Consider the following 15614-nt stretch of genomic DNA (forward strand, 5'->3'; position numbering starts at 1 on the left):
GTCTGTGTTGCTAATGAAATAGTTGTTAAGGTCATCAGAAATTAGAGAGAGCCAGGAAAGTGGGTCACTAGGAGTTCAGGAGGGAGTTAAAGATCTAGACTAGTTGGTGAGTGCTAAGGGCATAAGAGTCAGATGAGTGAGGAAAGGTATGTTGTTGAGCAAATGCGAGGGCTGAATTCTAGCAGGCCAGAGTGAATTTGCAGTGGCAAGCTTTGGACTGGATTCTGGATTTCCACAATAAGCATTCAGCTACAGGGAGAGAAAGAAGTGGAATTTAGGGGTGATCCAGGGCTGGTGGTTGATAGTGTAAAATCGATGGAGGGAGAGAGAGGGAAGGAAATTGAGTTTGGTGTTTAGATCTGGTCAGTAGCATCAAGAAACTCTAGGTGAAGCACGATGATTTAGGCCAGGAGGAGAGGGTCGAAAATTTGGGGAAGGGGAAGAGGGCAGATTTGGTGGGTGAGGTAATGTAGGTGAGGTGGCAGGTTATGAGGTTATTGTTCGAAAAATGGCGATTGAGAGTTCAACAGGTGAGAAATGGGTGAGGCTGCAGGTGGTCATAGCAGGTTGTAGTGTGTGGGTTGGGAGAGTTGCTCCTCAAATATTGCTGCACGTGTCACTACCATGTCAGAAGATAAACATTTTGAAGACATAGTAAAGCATGGTCTCAGACAATATCATATAGCAGAGAATGTTTAGAAAAGCAATTGATCAATCAATCAGTGTTATTTATATACTGCTAACTGTGGGCAGAGCCCTGTAAAAAGTGCTTGAGAGAGTACAACATAGTAAGTAGACACAGTAATAATAATAATGATGGTATTTGTTAAGCGCTTACTATGTGCCAAGCACTGTTCTAAGCACTGGGGTAGAAACAAGGTAATCAGGTTATCCCACTTGGGGCTCACAGTCTTAATCTCCATTTTACAGGTGAGGTTACTGAGGCACAGAGTAATTAAGTGACTTGCCCAAAGTCATACAGCTGATAAGTGGCAGAGCCGGTATTAGAACCCATGACTTCTGATTCCCAAGCCCAAGCTCTTTCCACTAAGCCATGCTGCTTCCCCTACCCCAAGGAATTTACAATCTAGTGGGAGAAACAGACATTGAAATAAATTATACGTGGGGGGAAGCAACAGAATATAAGGATATGTTCATATGTGCTATAAGAGTATGTACATGAGCCCTGTACCTCCCTAAGTACCCAGCTGCTTAGAGGATACAGATACAAATGCATAGGTAGGAGGGAAAACAAGATGGGGAGATAAGAAATTAGTCAAGGAAGGCTTCCAGGAGGAGATATGGTTTTAGTAGGGCTTTAATGATGGGGCTTAATTTGCTCCAAAGCCCTTTTGTTTGTTTTTCGGACAGTTCATGGTATTCACCAAAGCCTTCTCCAACACGGATTCAAAAGAATCAATGCTTTTTCTATCCTGTTTTTTCACTGTCCAGCTTTTGGATCCATACATTTTCACTGGAAACACCATAGAATTGACAATTTGTATTTTTGTGTCAATTGTTGCATCAGCACATTTTAGGACTTTCTATTAGCATATTTTGGACACATCATCAGGAGGATTAATTCTCTGGAGAAGATACTAATGCTAGGAAAAATCCAGGGAAAACATGGAAGAGACAGAGCAGCAGCTAGATGGATAGAAATTATAACAACAATAATGGAGGAACCGTTAGCAAGATTACAGATTATGGCAGAAGACAAGACATTCTGGAGAAAATATATCCAGAGAATCGCTATGAATCAGAAACGACTTGATGGCACTTGATAGTAATAATAATAATTAATGATGGGGAGGGTGGTCGTTTGTTGGATATGATATGAGGCAGATATGAAACAGTCACAACAGACAGACCAGCATTTGGCAGGAATTGTGAGAGAGTAGAAACTTTGTGAAGATTAGGATTCATTCTCTCTCTCTCTCTGTCTCCCTCCCCCTTTCCCTTACCTGCCCCTTCATATTATATATGCTAAATGCTAGGGTCAGAATCAGATACTCAGATTAGTCACAGTACCTGTGACACATAAAGCTCAGTGTGAGAAAGGGAGAACAGGTATAATATCCCCATTTAACAGATGAGGAAACAGGCTCAGAGAGGTTAAGTACCTTTACTAAAGGTCAATAGCAGGCCAGTGGCAGAGCTGGGACCTAGAACTCTGGTCTCCTGTCTGTCAATACTGTGTTCTTATACTAGGCCATGTTCTTACTCACTACTAGAACATTACAACTTTTTAAATTAAATGCATACTTAGGAATATGTATCCTATGAGACCAAAATAATTTTACAAAATATGAAAAATAATTTGGAATATATGGAAGGAAGGAGTGTGCGTGTGTATATAGGTGTGTTTGTGTGAAACTCCTTGCTGGCAGGAAACATTGTTTTGTTCTTCCCAAGCACTTATTACTGCATATAGGTGTTCAATAAACATTAATATTATTAACTTAAAAAACATAAAACATGTCATTCCATTATGTATTACTATTAAGGGATTTATTAAGCCCTTACTATGAGCTAAACCCTATGCTAAATTCTGGAGTGGGCTCAAGATAACCGTTCATTTATTTTAGGTAGACATGGGGTGCACTAGAGTTGACACCAAATAACCTGAAGCTGTTGGCCTTTCATTTTTGGTTTTCTCTGATCTTTGATTTCCCTGTTTTACTCTTCATACTGTAGAATTTGGTATTTCCCTGTGGGATTTACGTGCTGAGGGTCGTAATCCCTAAATCTTTCCTTTTTTGCTGCCGGAAATTTTTATCCTCCCATCTTCCTGCAGAAACGCTCTGGGCATGTCACTCCCCTTCTTAAAAACCTCCAGTGGTTGCCTCTGCACGAAACAAAAGCTTCTCACTCTAGGCTTCAAGGCTCTCCATCACCTTGCCCCCTCCTACTTCTCCTCCCTTCTCTGTTTCTACTGCCCACTCCATAGGCTCCACTCCTCTGCCGCCCACCTCCTCACAGTCCCCCATTCTTGCCTATCCTGCCGTCGACCCCTGGCCCACATCCTCCCGCTGTCCTGGAATGCCCTCCCTCCTCACCTCTGCCAAACTAACTCTCTTCTCCTCTTCAAAGCCCTTCTGAGAGCTCACCTCCTCCAGGTGGCCTTCTCAGACTGAGCTTCCCCTTTTCCCTCTGCTGCTTCTCTGTCCCCCCTTCACCTCCCCTCAGCTAAGCCCCCTTTTCCCCCCCTTCCCTCTGCTCCTCCCCCTCTCACTTCCCCTCCCCTCAGCACTGTGCTCGTCCGCTCATTTGTATATATTTTTATTACCCTATTTATTTTGTTAATGAGATGTACATCCCCTTGATTCTATTTATTGCTATTGTTTTTGTCTATCTCCCCTGATTAGACTGTAAGCCCATCAATGGGCAGGGATTGTCTCTATCTGTTGCCGAATTGTACATTCCTAGCGCTTAGTACAGTGCTCTGCACATAGTAAGCGCTCAGTAAATACTACTGAATGAATGAATGAATGAATGAACTGCAATTTTTTTTTTTGCCTTCTCATCCTTGAATTTCTCAGCCTATTCTTTTGTCTCATAACAAAGTTCTTTAAATGTGCCTTGAGAAATGCTCCAGGGGGAACACTTAAATTATATAACAACTTAACCTGATCTCTTGGTTTGAAGCCAATTTTCATTTCCTACCAATGAGACAAGTGAATGGTCTGATCATATTAGCGGATATCACATGTACATATGAGATATTTGAGTCTATTGCCAATATTTGTCACCCCCATTTTAGAAGAATAAAGGGTAAAATGTCTGGAGTATGCTTTAAAGAGCCCTCTGTCCTAATAAGTGGACATAGGATGAGTCACGGACACTTTAACTTCACCCTAATAGGAATTTTAAGAAAACAATGGGGCCTCCAATCCTTCAACTCCTTGTCTATATCTGTATATATCTTTAATTTATTTATTTGTTTATTAATTTATATTAATGTCTGTCTCCCCCTCTAGACTGTGAGCTTATTGTGGGCAGGGAATGTGTCTGATGTAATATTGTACTCTCCTGAGCACTTAGTACAGTGCTTTGCATAGTAAGCACTCTAATAAATATGATTAATAATAATAAAATAACTCCTTTATCCTTCCCTGGGTGTGGAAAGGAGGGTACGTAGATTCTTTGTTGACAGTAATCCAGTTCAGTGTCAGCTGGGATGAGGCCTAATATGTCTTTTCTGTTGAGCCTCTTTGAACTATGTTGCAAAGGTGCTCAGAGATTGGAGTCCACAAATATCATGACGTAGGGTATTATGGGTATCCTGGGCTTGCTCAGATCTTGGGACAACCTTAGGAAGCAAATCTGAGTGACAGATGCTCTCAAAGAGATAAGGCCAGACCAGTTCCTGATTTGAGAACCCAGTCCTAGCCTTTAGGAATGATTCTTGGATGGAACAATTTTGGGGCATCAAAATTGAGTTGAGATGTGGATCATATGACACTTCGGGCCTATGATCCGTGCAGGAGCAGGTAGTAAGGATTGGAGTAGGGAGAGGCTGGAGGCCAGAGGCTGAGAGACCAGTGACCATAAACTTATTCTGAGTGAGGAATGTGTCTACCAACTTTGTTTTGTTGTTGTTGTTGTTGTTTAATGGTATTTGTTAAGTGCTTACTATGTATCAAACACTGATACAAATGAATTAGGTTGGACACAGTGCCTGTCGGACTTGGGGCTCACAGTCTAAATAGGCAGGAGAACTGAGGCATGGAGAAGTTAAGTGACTAACCCAGAGTCACACAGCAAGCAATTAGCAAAGCTGGGATCAGAACCCAAGTCTTCTGACTTCCAGGCCCGTGCTCTTTCCACTAGGCCACGCTGCTTCTCAGTAATGCCATATTCTCCCAAGCAGTTAGTACAGTGCAGTGCTCTGCACAAAATAAGCACTCAGTAAATATGATTGATTGATTGAGGTGGTTGATGTGGTAGTCTAGCCATGATATGACCAGAGTTTGGACCAAGGTGGTTGTAGTTTGTGTGAGGAAAAAGAGGAAGATCCTGAAGATGATATGTAGGAAGAACTGGCAGGATTTAGCAGTAGAGCTCTTTAGGATTATTGGATGCACATTAGAACAATGTTCCAGGAGAATTTCAGGAGACTAGACTACAGTCTAGTTCCTCTAGACTGTAAACTTGGTTTGGGCAGGGAACATGTCTGCTAACTCTGTTGTTACTCTCCCAAGTGCTTGGTACAATGCTCTGCTCATAGTAAACGCTCAATAAATGCCATTGATTGATCGATTGATTTATTGAATTATAGTAGATGATCCTTATTGAATAGTTGAACTTGTTGTTGAATAGTTGTACCTCTCCATGTCTCTCTATATGTAATTTTGTTTAAATCTCTACAACAGAGTGAAGGTATTTTCTTTTGCTGAAATATTTTGCCTAAAATGTGATTGATAGCTTTTCTAAAAACCTCTAGATAAAACTTGGGGCACCAATCCCTCCAGAAACCAGGCTTTAAAATTGAATATTTATGTCGAAGTATTCCATCTACGTTTTTCTAATCCAGATTATGTAGTACATTTTCTAAGTATAAACTGTCACTGCAACTCATGTAATTCCCTTTAAACCCCGAGCTTCCTGACTTTTTCATATTTTGCTTACCGTTGTCAGGGAGAGCAGCTGTTATAAATGTGTCAGAGTCTGTTCTGTATCCATTAACCTTTTCAGTTTTTATTAGGAAATAAATGGGAAAGAAACAATAAATAGTTGTGGCAACCAACAGAGAACCTTGGAACAAACCTCTCACCATTTAGGATTCTCACTTGAGGCTGAAGGGACATCTAATCAGGCTCGGGAGCACCTTGACTTCAACATTCTTGTTGGAACATAATCGGAGGCAGAGATTTTTATAAATGACCAAACTGAAATGTTATGTCGACATTCTGCTTCAGATCAATCTGATCTTTCACACTGACATTCAAGGTAGCTGTGATTTGACCTGATCACTACGGTTAGTACTTAAAGTCCAAATGTAAATTAGTTCAGTCAAGAGACTTCAGGATCATATCCATACTTCCCAATTAGAGCAGATTTATGAAACTTCTGAAGAAGGGTATGGTTTTTAGTCACTCTCCTGGGTCTACTTCATAGTTTCACATTTTCGTAGATGTGGAGAAATTTAAAAATATATAGAAGAAACAAAAAGAATTGAAAAAGATTTCATGAGGAAAGTTTGTCCCAGGTTCCTGAGCCCAAAGAAGAGGAAGCTGTATTATGTTTATGAAGGATCATTGTCAGAATGCTTATTACCTATACTTACTTTGGGTAATAATGTGAAGAAACGAATCTTTAAGTACAAGCAAAGAAAGGTTCAATTAAGCATAGAGAGAAAATGATTGGGTGGAAGCGTTGTGAGGCTAGTGTTTGAGGGAGGGAGATTGGAAATTACTGAAATTTTTAGTCACTGGAGAAAAATTATCTGTGTAGGGTGGATGAACTATAGTCCTCCTGGATTCTAGGAGATGGACTGATACTTCCCTAGCATTTCTTTTAGTCCGATGATTTAAAAAAATAGGTTGAAGTATCTTCAAAATGTAAATTAGAAGCTCTTTGTTGCCCATCGAGGAGGTACTTTGATTTAAAAAGTACACCAAAGTTAGTATGCTATATTTATCAACAGATTTCCAAGCTTTCTTATATCAATGTACAAGCTCTGTACAATGCTACACTAGTTAGACATCTAATTTTGTAACTACCAACTGCTTGCACTAGAAGACATTTCATAAACTTCCAAAATGCTGGAAGGAAAAAATGATCGACTTTCCAAGTGTGAATTAAGGAATATATGGGATAAGTGCTGTCCGTTTGCTGATACTAGTAACAAAATATGGACTGTTTGGTTTTTCTTGATGTCCTTTTGAATTGATCTCAAAAGAGATCTTTGAACCGAGTTTGTGCCACTGTAAAATCAAATCCAGTACAAAGAAGAAATAAATGAATAAAGTTTAAGAAATCTGGATGTGAGTTCAGAAAAGAGTTCAGGGTATGTTACTTGCTATTTTTGTGACTAATCCTAAAACCCTTAATATTTTTTGATGTTTATTCATTCACAATGCTATTTATTGAGTGCTTACAGTATGCAGAGCACTGTATTAAGCACTTTTGAGAGTACAATATAACAATAAACATTAACTAGCAGCATGCCCTGAGAAGAAGCATGGCCTAGTGGCAAGAGCACAGGCTTGGGAATCAGAGGACATGAGTTCAAATCCAGATCCACACTTGTCTGCTGTGTGACCTTGGGCAAGTCACTTAACTTCACTGTGCTTCAGTTGTCTAATCTGTAAAATGGGGATTAAGACTTTGAGCCCCATCTGGGACACCTGATTACCTTGTATCCACCCCAGAGCTTAAAACAATCCTTGACACATAGTAAGCATTTAACAAATACCATGATTATTATTTAAGGTATCAAGTCATATTTAAAAAACACTTCAGATATTAAATTTTGATTAATTGAAATAAACCAATTATTTTACATGCAAAAATAGTGAACTTGTTGGTAAAAAACAAAATCAATGAGAAAGATTTTAGGGAAGGATTAATTAGATAATGTCTGGAGAGCACTTTGCAATCTTGAGACAAATGTGTTGTATGCTTCCAAATACTGTTATCATTATATTCTATTGGTTCACAAACTATAAAATACAACTGAACACTGCTGTAAATCAAGAGCTTAGAGGTAAAAATCAATGAAATTAATTGTTTCAATTGTGTGTATTTTAGATAAAAATGTTTTCTGAACAAGTGAAGACTATTTTGATATTTATTAGGATTTAGAATAATAAGTATGAGTTCTTTTTCTTAAGGAAAAGTTGTAGCCTGATTCGCCTTTGTACCCAAAGAAGCTCTCATTATTTGAAAAGTAGGATTATCATATCTCAGATAGGGACTGTAAGTCAGTGACTATTTAAAGTCTATTGTTTTGAGAAAAACTGGTGACTAAAATGCATTATTCACACCCTACACTGTTTCTTTCATTGACTTTATGATTTATGTTCGGGGTGCTTAATTTCCTCTATTTTACCTCATTCATTTAAAAGAACCCCAGTATCTGGGACACTACTTAGAAAGCAAAGTCAAGTGGCACTCAAGTTTAGAGAAACAAGCTCGGTTCATTCCTACCAGATGAAATGAGAAGAGCTGATAAAAAATGGAGTGTCAAACTGGTCCAAGTTGTACTGACACCAGTACAAAGACCTTGGAGAAGCAAAGCACTGATGAGAGATATTGAGTTATTCTGGCAGACATCTTCAGTCTGGCTTTGCTTCTTCAAAAAACCAACATGATGAGGGAGCAAGAATGAGGCCAACATCCTTCAGAGAGACCTTGGGCCTAGACTGGCTGGAAATGTTTTGAGAAAAAACCACCAACATTGGAGGCAAGTTAAGTTTTACACTTGCAAAGTATTTATTAATGCCCACTGCCAATTACATATAAAACATCTCCTCTTATAAATCAATCAATGGTATTGATTGAGCATTTACTGTGTGCAAAGCAGTACACTAAGCACAATACAACGTTCACTTCCCACAACAAGCTTCCAGTATAGAGGAAATATTATGGAGCAGACCCTAGTGAGATATGAACTCATGACCCCTGGTTTATGAGACCAGTGCTCTCACCCCTCAGTTATAGAGTCAGCTAGTTTTATCACCTATTAAAACTAATTTTACTAGTACTAATATCACTAATTTTATCACTTAAAAATGACTGGGAGCACACCTTTCTGTGAAAGTGATAACTCTTCAGCAAAACTGAAAAAGAACATTTTCAAATTGAGGTCTAAAAATACCTGGATATTTTTCATCTACTTGAAATTTTTGGATAATTGAGATTAACATGTATTTTTATGTTTGAATTATCTGGATAACTTACACCTGGGGTGTCTTAGATGGCTGGGATTGTGGTGAAAGATTAAATAGGGGCAGGAGGAATGGGAATTGACTTTTTGGAAAGGTCAGTGTGGAGTTTTGCATCAAAAGAAGGCAGGATTTGTAGGGAGTCCATGAAGGACATGACAGCCTGGGACAAATGGAGAGGTCCAGAATTCTTCGTGGGGGTCTCATAAGCAGACACCAAGAAGGTTTGGGGGCAGGGTTAGAGCCACCAAATGCAGGGTACAACTGCTCAAATCTAGATGGGCAGGGTCAGCTGAGAAGTTGTAGTTCCCCAGTGGCCATTTCTTGGAATCCTGGCCTGATAATAATTATGACATTTCTTAAGACACCTACTACATGCTAAGCTGGGTAGATACAAGGTAATCAGATCAGTTCCTTTGTCCCATAGGTCTTAACAATCAAAGAGTTTGGAGGGGCAAGTATCTTGAGAAACAGCGTGGCTCAGTGGAAAGAGCCCGGGCGTGGGAGTCAGAGGTCATGGGTTTGAATCCCGGCACTGCCACTTGTCAGCTGTGTGACTGTGGGCAAATCACTTAACTTCTCTGTGCCTCAGTTACCTCATCTGTAAAATGGGGATTAACTGTGAGCCTCACGTGGGACAACCTGATTACCCTGTATCTACCCCAGCGCTTAGAACAGTGTTCTGCACATATTAAGCGCTTAACAAATACCAACATTATTATTATTATTATTATTTAACAGCTGAGGGAACTGAGGCAGTTCGAGGTCACATTGCAGGCCAGTGGCATAGTTGGGATTAGGACTGGGGTCTCCCAGATCCCAGAATCTATACTCTTTCACTAGACCACAGTGCCTGAGCCTCCCTATGTCTCCATGGTTGTTGCAGGACTGAAAAGCACACTGCAGGAGAGCTGAAAGTTGGGGAGCCAGTTTTTAAGGAGCTGCTTGTACATGCACACATGTGCATGTGTGGTTTGTTTTTGTTTTTGGTTTTTTTTTGAAGGGAGAGGGAAATTTGGCTAACTTTCACTTGTTTTTGAATCAATAGCTTTCTATACTTTGAGGCATAAGGGAAGAGTGAATTCCTGCAGGGATTTCTTACTCAAGTCATCCAATTTGACATCTTTATGGAATTAACTAGTAAATGCAAAACAAAGACATTGAGAGGCAGTGTCTGTTTTCTTTGAATGCACAGATAATATTGACTTGTATGAGGACCCACAAGATATCCAATGAGTATTTTTTTTTCCTAGAGAAGCCAAGTCAGTTTTCATCCAGGGCAAGCAGTCAGAAAAGATGAAAAGAAGGAGGGAAAATGCTAAGAAAGCATCTCGCCCCACCTCACTCTGAGCACAAGCTGGCCTGCCAGTATTTTCATAAGAAGATATTCAACCTTCTGGTAAATTTTTGTTCAACATCCCTAAACTTCATGGTTGTCTGCCTTTGCATGTTTCTCTGTCATGAAACTATTTCAGTTAGCTCATAATTTATAAATTAAACTCCAGACAGACAGCTTTCCATGGAGAATACTAGACAGAAAGAAACACAGGACTAAACTTCAGACAAGGCTTCCTACAGCACTTTCTACATCTGTACAAAGTGGAAGAAAGACACTGATTCATGCTCATCAAGGCTTATTGATCCTATTAACATTATCTCACAGTGAAATTAATGCTAGAGTTTCAGTCTTGCCGGAGACATGTAAATGAGGCAATGAAAAATAAGCCAAGACAAATCACTTCCTGATGGAAAATGAGATGTGAATGAAGACAACTGGAGCTGAGCAGCATATGGGTAAAACAGACCCATGCTTGAAACTGAAGCTCTTCATTTAGCAATCTAGCATTTCTTGATGCTTCAGTTGTTGATATCATTTAATAGCTTATTTTATCACATATACAGATGTACTGACGTAGCTCAACATTCTTTTTTTTTTTTACAAAAATATTTGTTAAGTGCTTGCTATGTGCCAGGCACTGTTCTAAGAGTTGGAGTAGATTCTAGCTGAACAGGTTAGACCCCATCCCTATCCCACATGAGGCTCACAGTCTTAATCCCCATTTTAGATATGAGGTAACTGAGGCCCAGAGAAGGTAAGTGACTTGCCCAAGGTCACACAGAAGGTAAGTGGTAGAGCTGGGATTAGAACCCAGGTCCTCTGAAATGACCGTGCTCTTTCCCCTAGGCCATGCTGCTTCTTCCTCTTTAAGGGGAGGTTGACTACCAGTCCTATACAGTTATTCCCGAACCTCATGAGTCCAAGACCAGGCTGTAGGCCCAGGTATTCAGGTTAATTGAGTTTTAGCATTGCTGAAGTCATGGTAAATTTAACCAGACTAGTCCCCTGTTACCAGACATTCAGGGTTAACATCATGAGTGACTGTGGCCTCTGTGGCCCCCTTATCAGACCAGAAGATGCTTTAACCTCCTGTGGTAGAGACTCCACAAATTCAGGTAAAAATTTTCCTGATAAATGGAATCTAGTTGTGGGATATTTTTATTTTATACCTTTTCTCCTGCCGTTTGTTTTGAGTTGTCATTCATGCTTCTTATCAATTTGTGGTATCAGTGTTCTCTCCCAAAGGAGAGAGTTGTTGTTTCATCAAGTTCATATTTAACAGTCATTCTGTGAGTTCCATCATATAGACAAACTATCTCTGTGTATTCAGTGATAGATCATAAGCTGCTTGAGGCTGGGGATTGTGTCTACTAACTCTATTCATTCTCTCCCAAGTGCTTACTCTGCCTGGAGTAAGCAGTTAATAATTACTATTGCTTGATAATAGCTTTTACCTCTTACTAAAGAATGATCCAGGCAAGGGAACAACAATCTATGATGCCCTAAGTGTCAGTAGTGAGGCTGAGCAGGCCTAAGGAATGATGTACAGGAAGAAAGGGAGAGTGAAGAAAGGAGAGAAAGAGGAGATGGGGAGAAAGAGAAAGGAAAGACAGTTGTACCTCAGATCAGCAAATATGTTGTGCCCACAGAAATCGCCTCAGGAATCATTCGGACAAATTGGTGCCACTGGTTACTAATGCCTGATGTAGGCTGTTTAGATACTGTTCTCACAGTCTTTGCCCAATCTCCCAGCCAAAAGACTGCTGATTCATTCAACCTTCTAGGGAGATTTGGAAGGACTTTAAATCCAACTGCTCTGTTTTAATCAAATGTCCCCAAGAGAGTTAGAATTTGACATGCCTCTCTGGAAACTACTGAGGCCTGCAAAAAGATAGGGATAGTCAGAGGAGGAAAGCAGATAAGAAAGCCTCTCTTATGAGTGTTGCCTACATTTTTACGGCTTGAATATTTTTTGACATCTTGGATAAATTAGGTCTTAAAATGAACCCCCAGGCAGCTTTGACTTGCACAATTGGTTCCTAGTCAGTTGATCACCGGTGACCTTGGCAGCAGTGCAAGGATTATGTTTTCACAAGGGTGAATGGTTCTGGAAACATTTCTCCAATGTATTAAGCAGGAACAAGTTTTTCTGCTCTCATCAGACATGCTGTCTTCTCTTACCACCTATGGTATATTTTTGTCAACAAAATTAATTGTGGCTATCATCAAAAAAAGCAGCACAACTCTATTACTGTCTGAGTTCCTTTCCCTTTTCCCTGTTTAGGGCCCAGTAGCTATGTGGCCCATTATAGAATCTCTATCTCTACTGCATTATTTTTATTTCTCTTTAGTTAGGAAATGAATTTCTAAACTGCTGGTAAACTATATGAAAAAGAGGAGCAGTGCTGTCTAGTGGATAGAGCAATGGGCCTGGGAGTCACGGTTCCTGGGTTCTAATGTTGACACTTGTCTGTTTGACCTTGGGCAAGTCACTTAATTTCTTTGTGCCTTAGTCACCTCGTCTGTAAAATGGGCATTAAAACTGTGAGCCCCATGTGGGCATGGACTGTGTCCAACCTGATCTCAGCACTCAGTACAGTGCTTGGCACATAGTACTTAACAAATGCCATTTAAAAAAAGATAGAGTTTGTTCCTTGTCCTTACTAGCAGATCCTTGAAGGCAGGGATCAAGAAAGATTTTTCCATTTTTACATAGATTGCTAAGTGTCTGTCTCCTTCCTTGCTCCAGTTTTGGAAAGGACACTGAAAGATATAGAAATCTTCCAGGAGAAAGTAGTGAGATCAGCACAGCAGTGACTGGTGAAGTAACTTTGAATGTGTTAACCAGGCATTGCTGAACTCTAAAATAACTATCCTACTGCTCCTTATCATAGGAAACTTGTTGTTTTCTAATGCCAGGGGCACCAGGATAAGTCGTTACCAATTTCCTCACCTATAATAATGATAGGATGATAACTGGATGGGAGAAGGAGAAATAAATAAGAATGTTATTCCAGAGATTGGCAATGCACTGCCAATCCTAAAATTAGTCAATTAGTAGTATGTATTCAATCAGTTGTATTTATTGAAAGCTTACTGTGTGCAGAGTACTGCGCTAAGAGCTTGGGAGAGTAGAGTACAGCACAGCAGAGTTGGTAGACACATTCCCTGCCCACAAGGAGCTTACAGTCTAGTGGGGAGACAGACATTAATAGAAATAAATAAGCTATGGATATATACATAAGTGCTGAGGGGCTGAGAGATGGATGAATAAAAGGTACAAATCCAGTGCAAGGGCACACAGAAAGAAGTGGGAGACTGGGAGGAGAAGTGGTTTTAATAAGGTTTTAAAGGTGGGGAGAGTGATCATCTGACAGATATGAAGAGGGAGAGCATTCCAGGACAGAGGCAGGATGTGGGTGAGAGGTCAGTAGCGAGATAGCTGAGTTCAAGTTACAGGTTGGCATTACAGGAGTGAAATGTCTGTGCTAGGTTGTAGTAGGAAAGCAGTGACATAAGGTAGAAGGGGGTAAGGTGATTACTTTAAAACCAATGGTAAGGAATTTATTTTTCGCATGGGGGTGGATGGGGAACCATTGAAAGTTCCTGAGGATTGGGGAAACATGGACTGAATGGTTTTGTAGAAAAATGATCCAGTCAACAGAGTGAAGTATGGACTGGAGTGGGGAGAGATAGGAGGCAGGGAGGTCAGCAATGAGGCTGATGCAGTAATCAAGACAGGATAGAATAAGTGCTTGGATTAATGTGGTGGCAATTTGAATATAGAAGAATGGGCAGATTTTAGAGATTATGAAGGTTGAACCGACAGGATTTGGTGACACTGAATATGTGGGTTGAATGAAAGAGATGAGTTAAGGCTTGGAGACAGGGAGGATGGTGGTGCTTTTGATGGCGTTGGGAAAGTACTGTATTGAGCACTGTGTACACAGCACTTTACTAAGCACTTGGGAGAGTATAATACAATAGAGTTGCTAGACAGGATTCTGATGCCTGCCAACAAGAAGCTTGCAATCTAGTGGGAAGACAGACATTTTAAAAAGTTACAGTTAGAGGACGTGGCAGAGTATAAAGGTATGTACATAAATGCTGTGAGGCAGGGGATGGAGTATCAAAGACCTTAAGGAGAACAGGCCCAAACAAAAAGGAGGGCAAATTGGGTGGAGTTTGTCAGGAAAGGCATCTTAGAGATGTTATTTTAGGATTTTTGGAGGTGGGGAGAGTGGCAGTCTGTCATATATGAAGTGGTAGGGAGGGGGGAGTTCCAGGCCAGAGAGAGGAACGTGGACGTGCAGTCAGCAGCAGAACTGACGAGATTGAGGTACAATGCGTAGGTTGGCGTCAGAGAAACGAAGTGTGTGGGCTGGGTTGTAGTAAGAGGTTTGTGAGATTAAGTAGGAGGGGCAGAGCTGATTGAGTGAAACATTCTAAAACATTCTAATATTATGAACTTGCCCCTGCCTATGGCCTGGAACTCCCTCCCTCTTCATGTCTGGCAGACTTTCACTCTCCCTACCTTCAAAGCCTTATTAAAAGTACATCTCCTCCAAGAGGCCTTCCCCGACTAAGCTTGAATTTTTCTTGTCTCCCACTGCCTTCTGCATCACTCTTGCACTAGGATTTGCAACCTTAATTCTCCTCTCCCTAAGCCCCATAGAACTTTGAGAAGCAGCATGGCCTAGTGGCAAGAGCACATGCTTGAGAGTCGGAGGTCAGGAGTTCTAATCTCGGCTCTGCTACTTGTTTGCTATGTGACCTTGGGCTAGTCACTTCACTTCTCTGTGCTTCAGTTACCTCATCTGGAAAATGGAGATTAAGAATGTGAACCCCATGTGGGACAACCTGATTATTTGTTTCTACCCCAGTGCTTAGAACAGTGCTTGGCACATAGGAAGTGCTTAACAAATCCATTATTATTATTATGTATCTATCCATAATTTAATTTATGTATATTAATGTCCATCTCCTCCTCCAGGCTGTAAGCTCCCTGTGGGCAGGGAACATGTCTACCAGCTCTGTTATATTACCCTCTTCCAAGCGCTTAGAGCAATGCTCTGAACACAGTAACTGCTCATGTGGATTATGTACCTTCATTTTTTCTCTCTAATCATAAATCATATAAATAGCATATATAGTTCCAAAAGTTTTTTTTAAAGAAGTAAAACTGGGGAGGTTACTTGTGACAACCCAGCAAGTCATGGTTAAAGAATCTTAGTCATATATACATTTGTTCCTTGGTCTGAAGTTGCTTATGTCCTTAGAATTGGTAGTTATTTACCAACATGGATACCTATTAGATGGCTTTCACTATTTGGAAAATTGGTGGCAGTACTGGTGGAACTGGTGAGAGGAAAGTCTAAGTGGTC

The sequence above is a fragment of the Ornithorhynchus anatinus genome, chromosome X1 (assembly GCF_004115215.2).
Source record: "Ornithorhynchus anatinus isolate Pmale09 chromosome X1, mOrnAna1.pri.v4, whole genome shotgun sequence".
Taxonomy (NCBI): Eukaryota; Metazoa; Chordata; class Mammalia; order Monotremata; family Ornithorhynchidae; genus Ornithorhynchus; species Ornithorhynchus anatinus.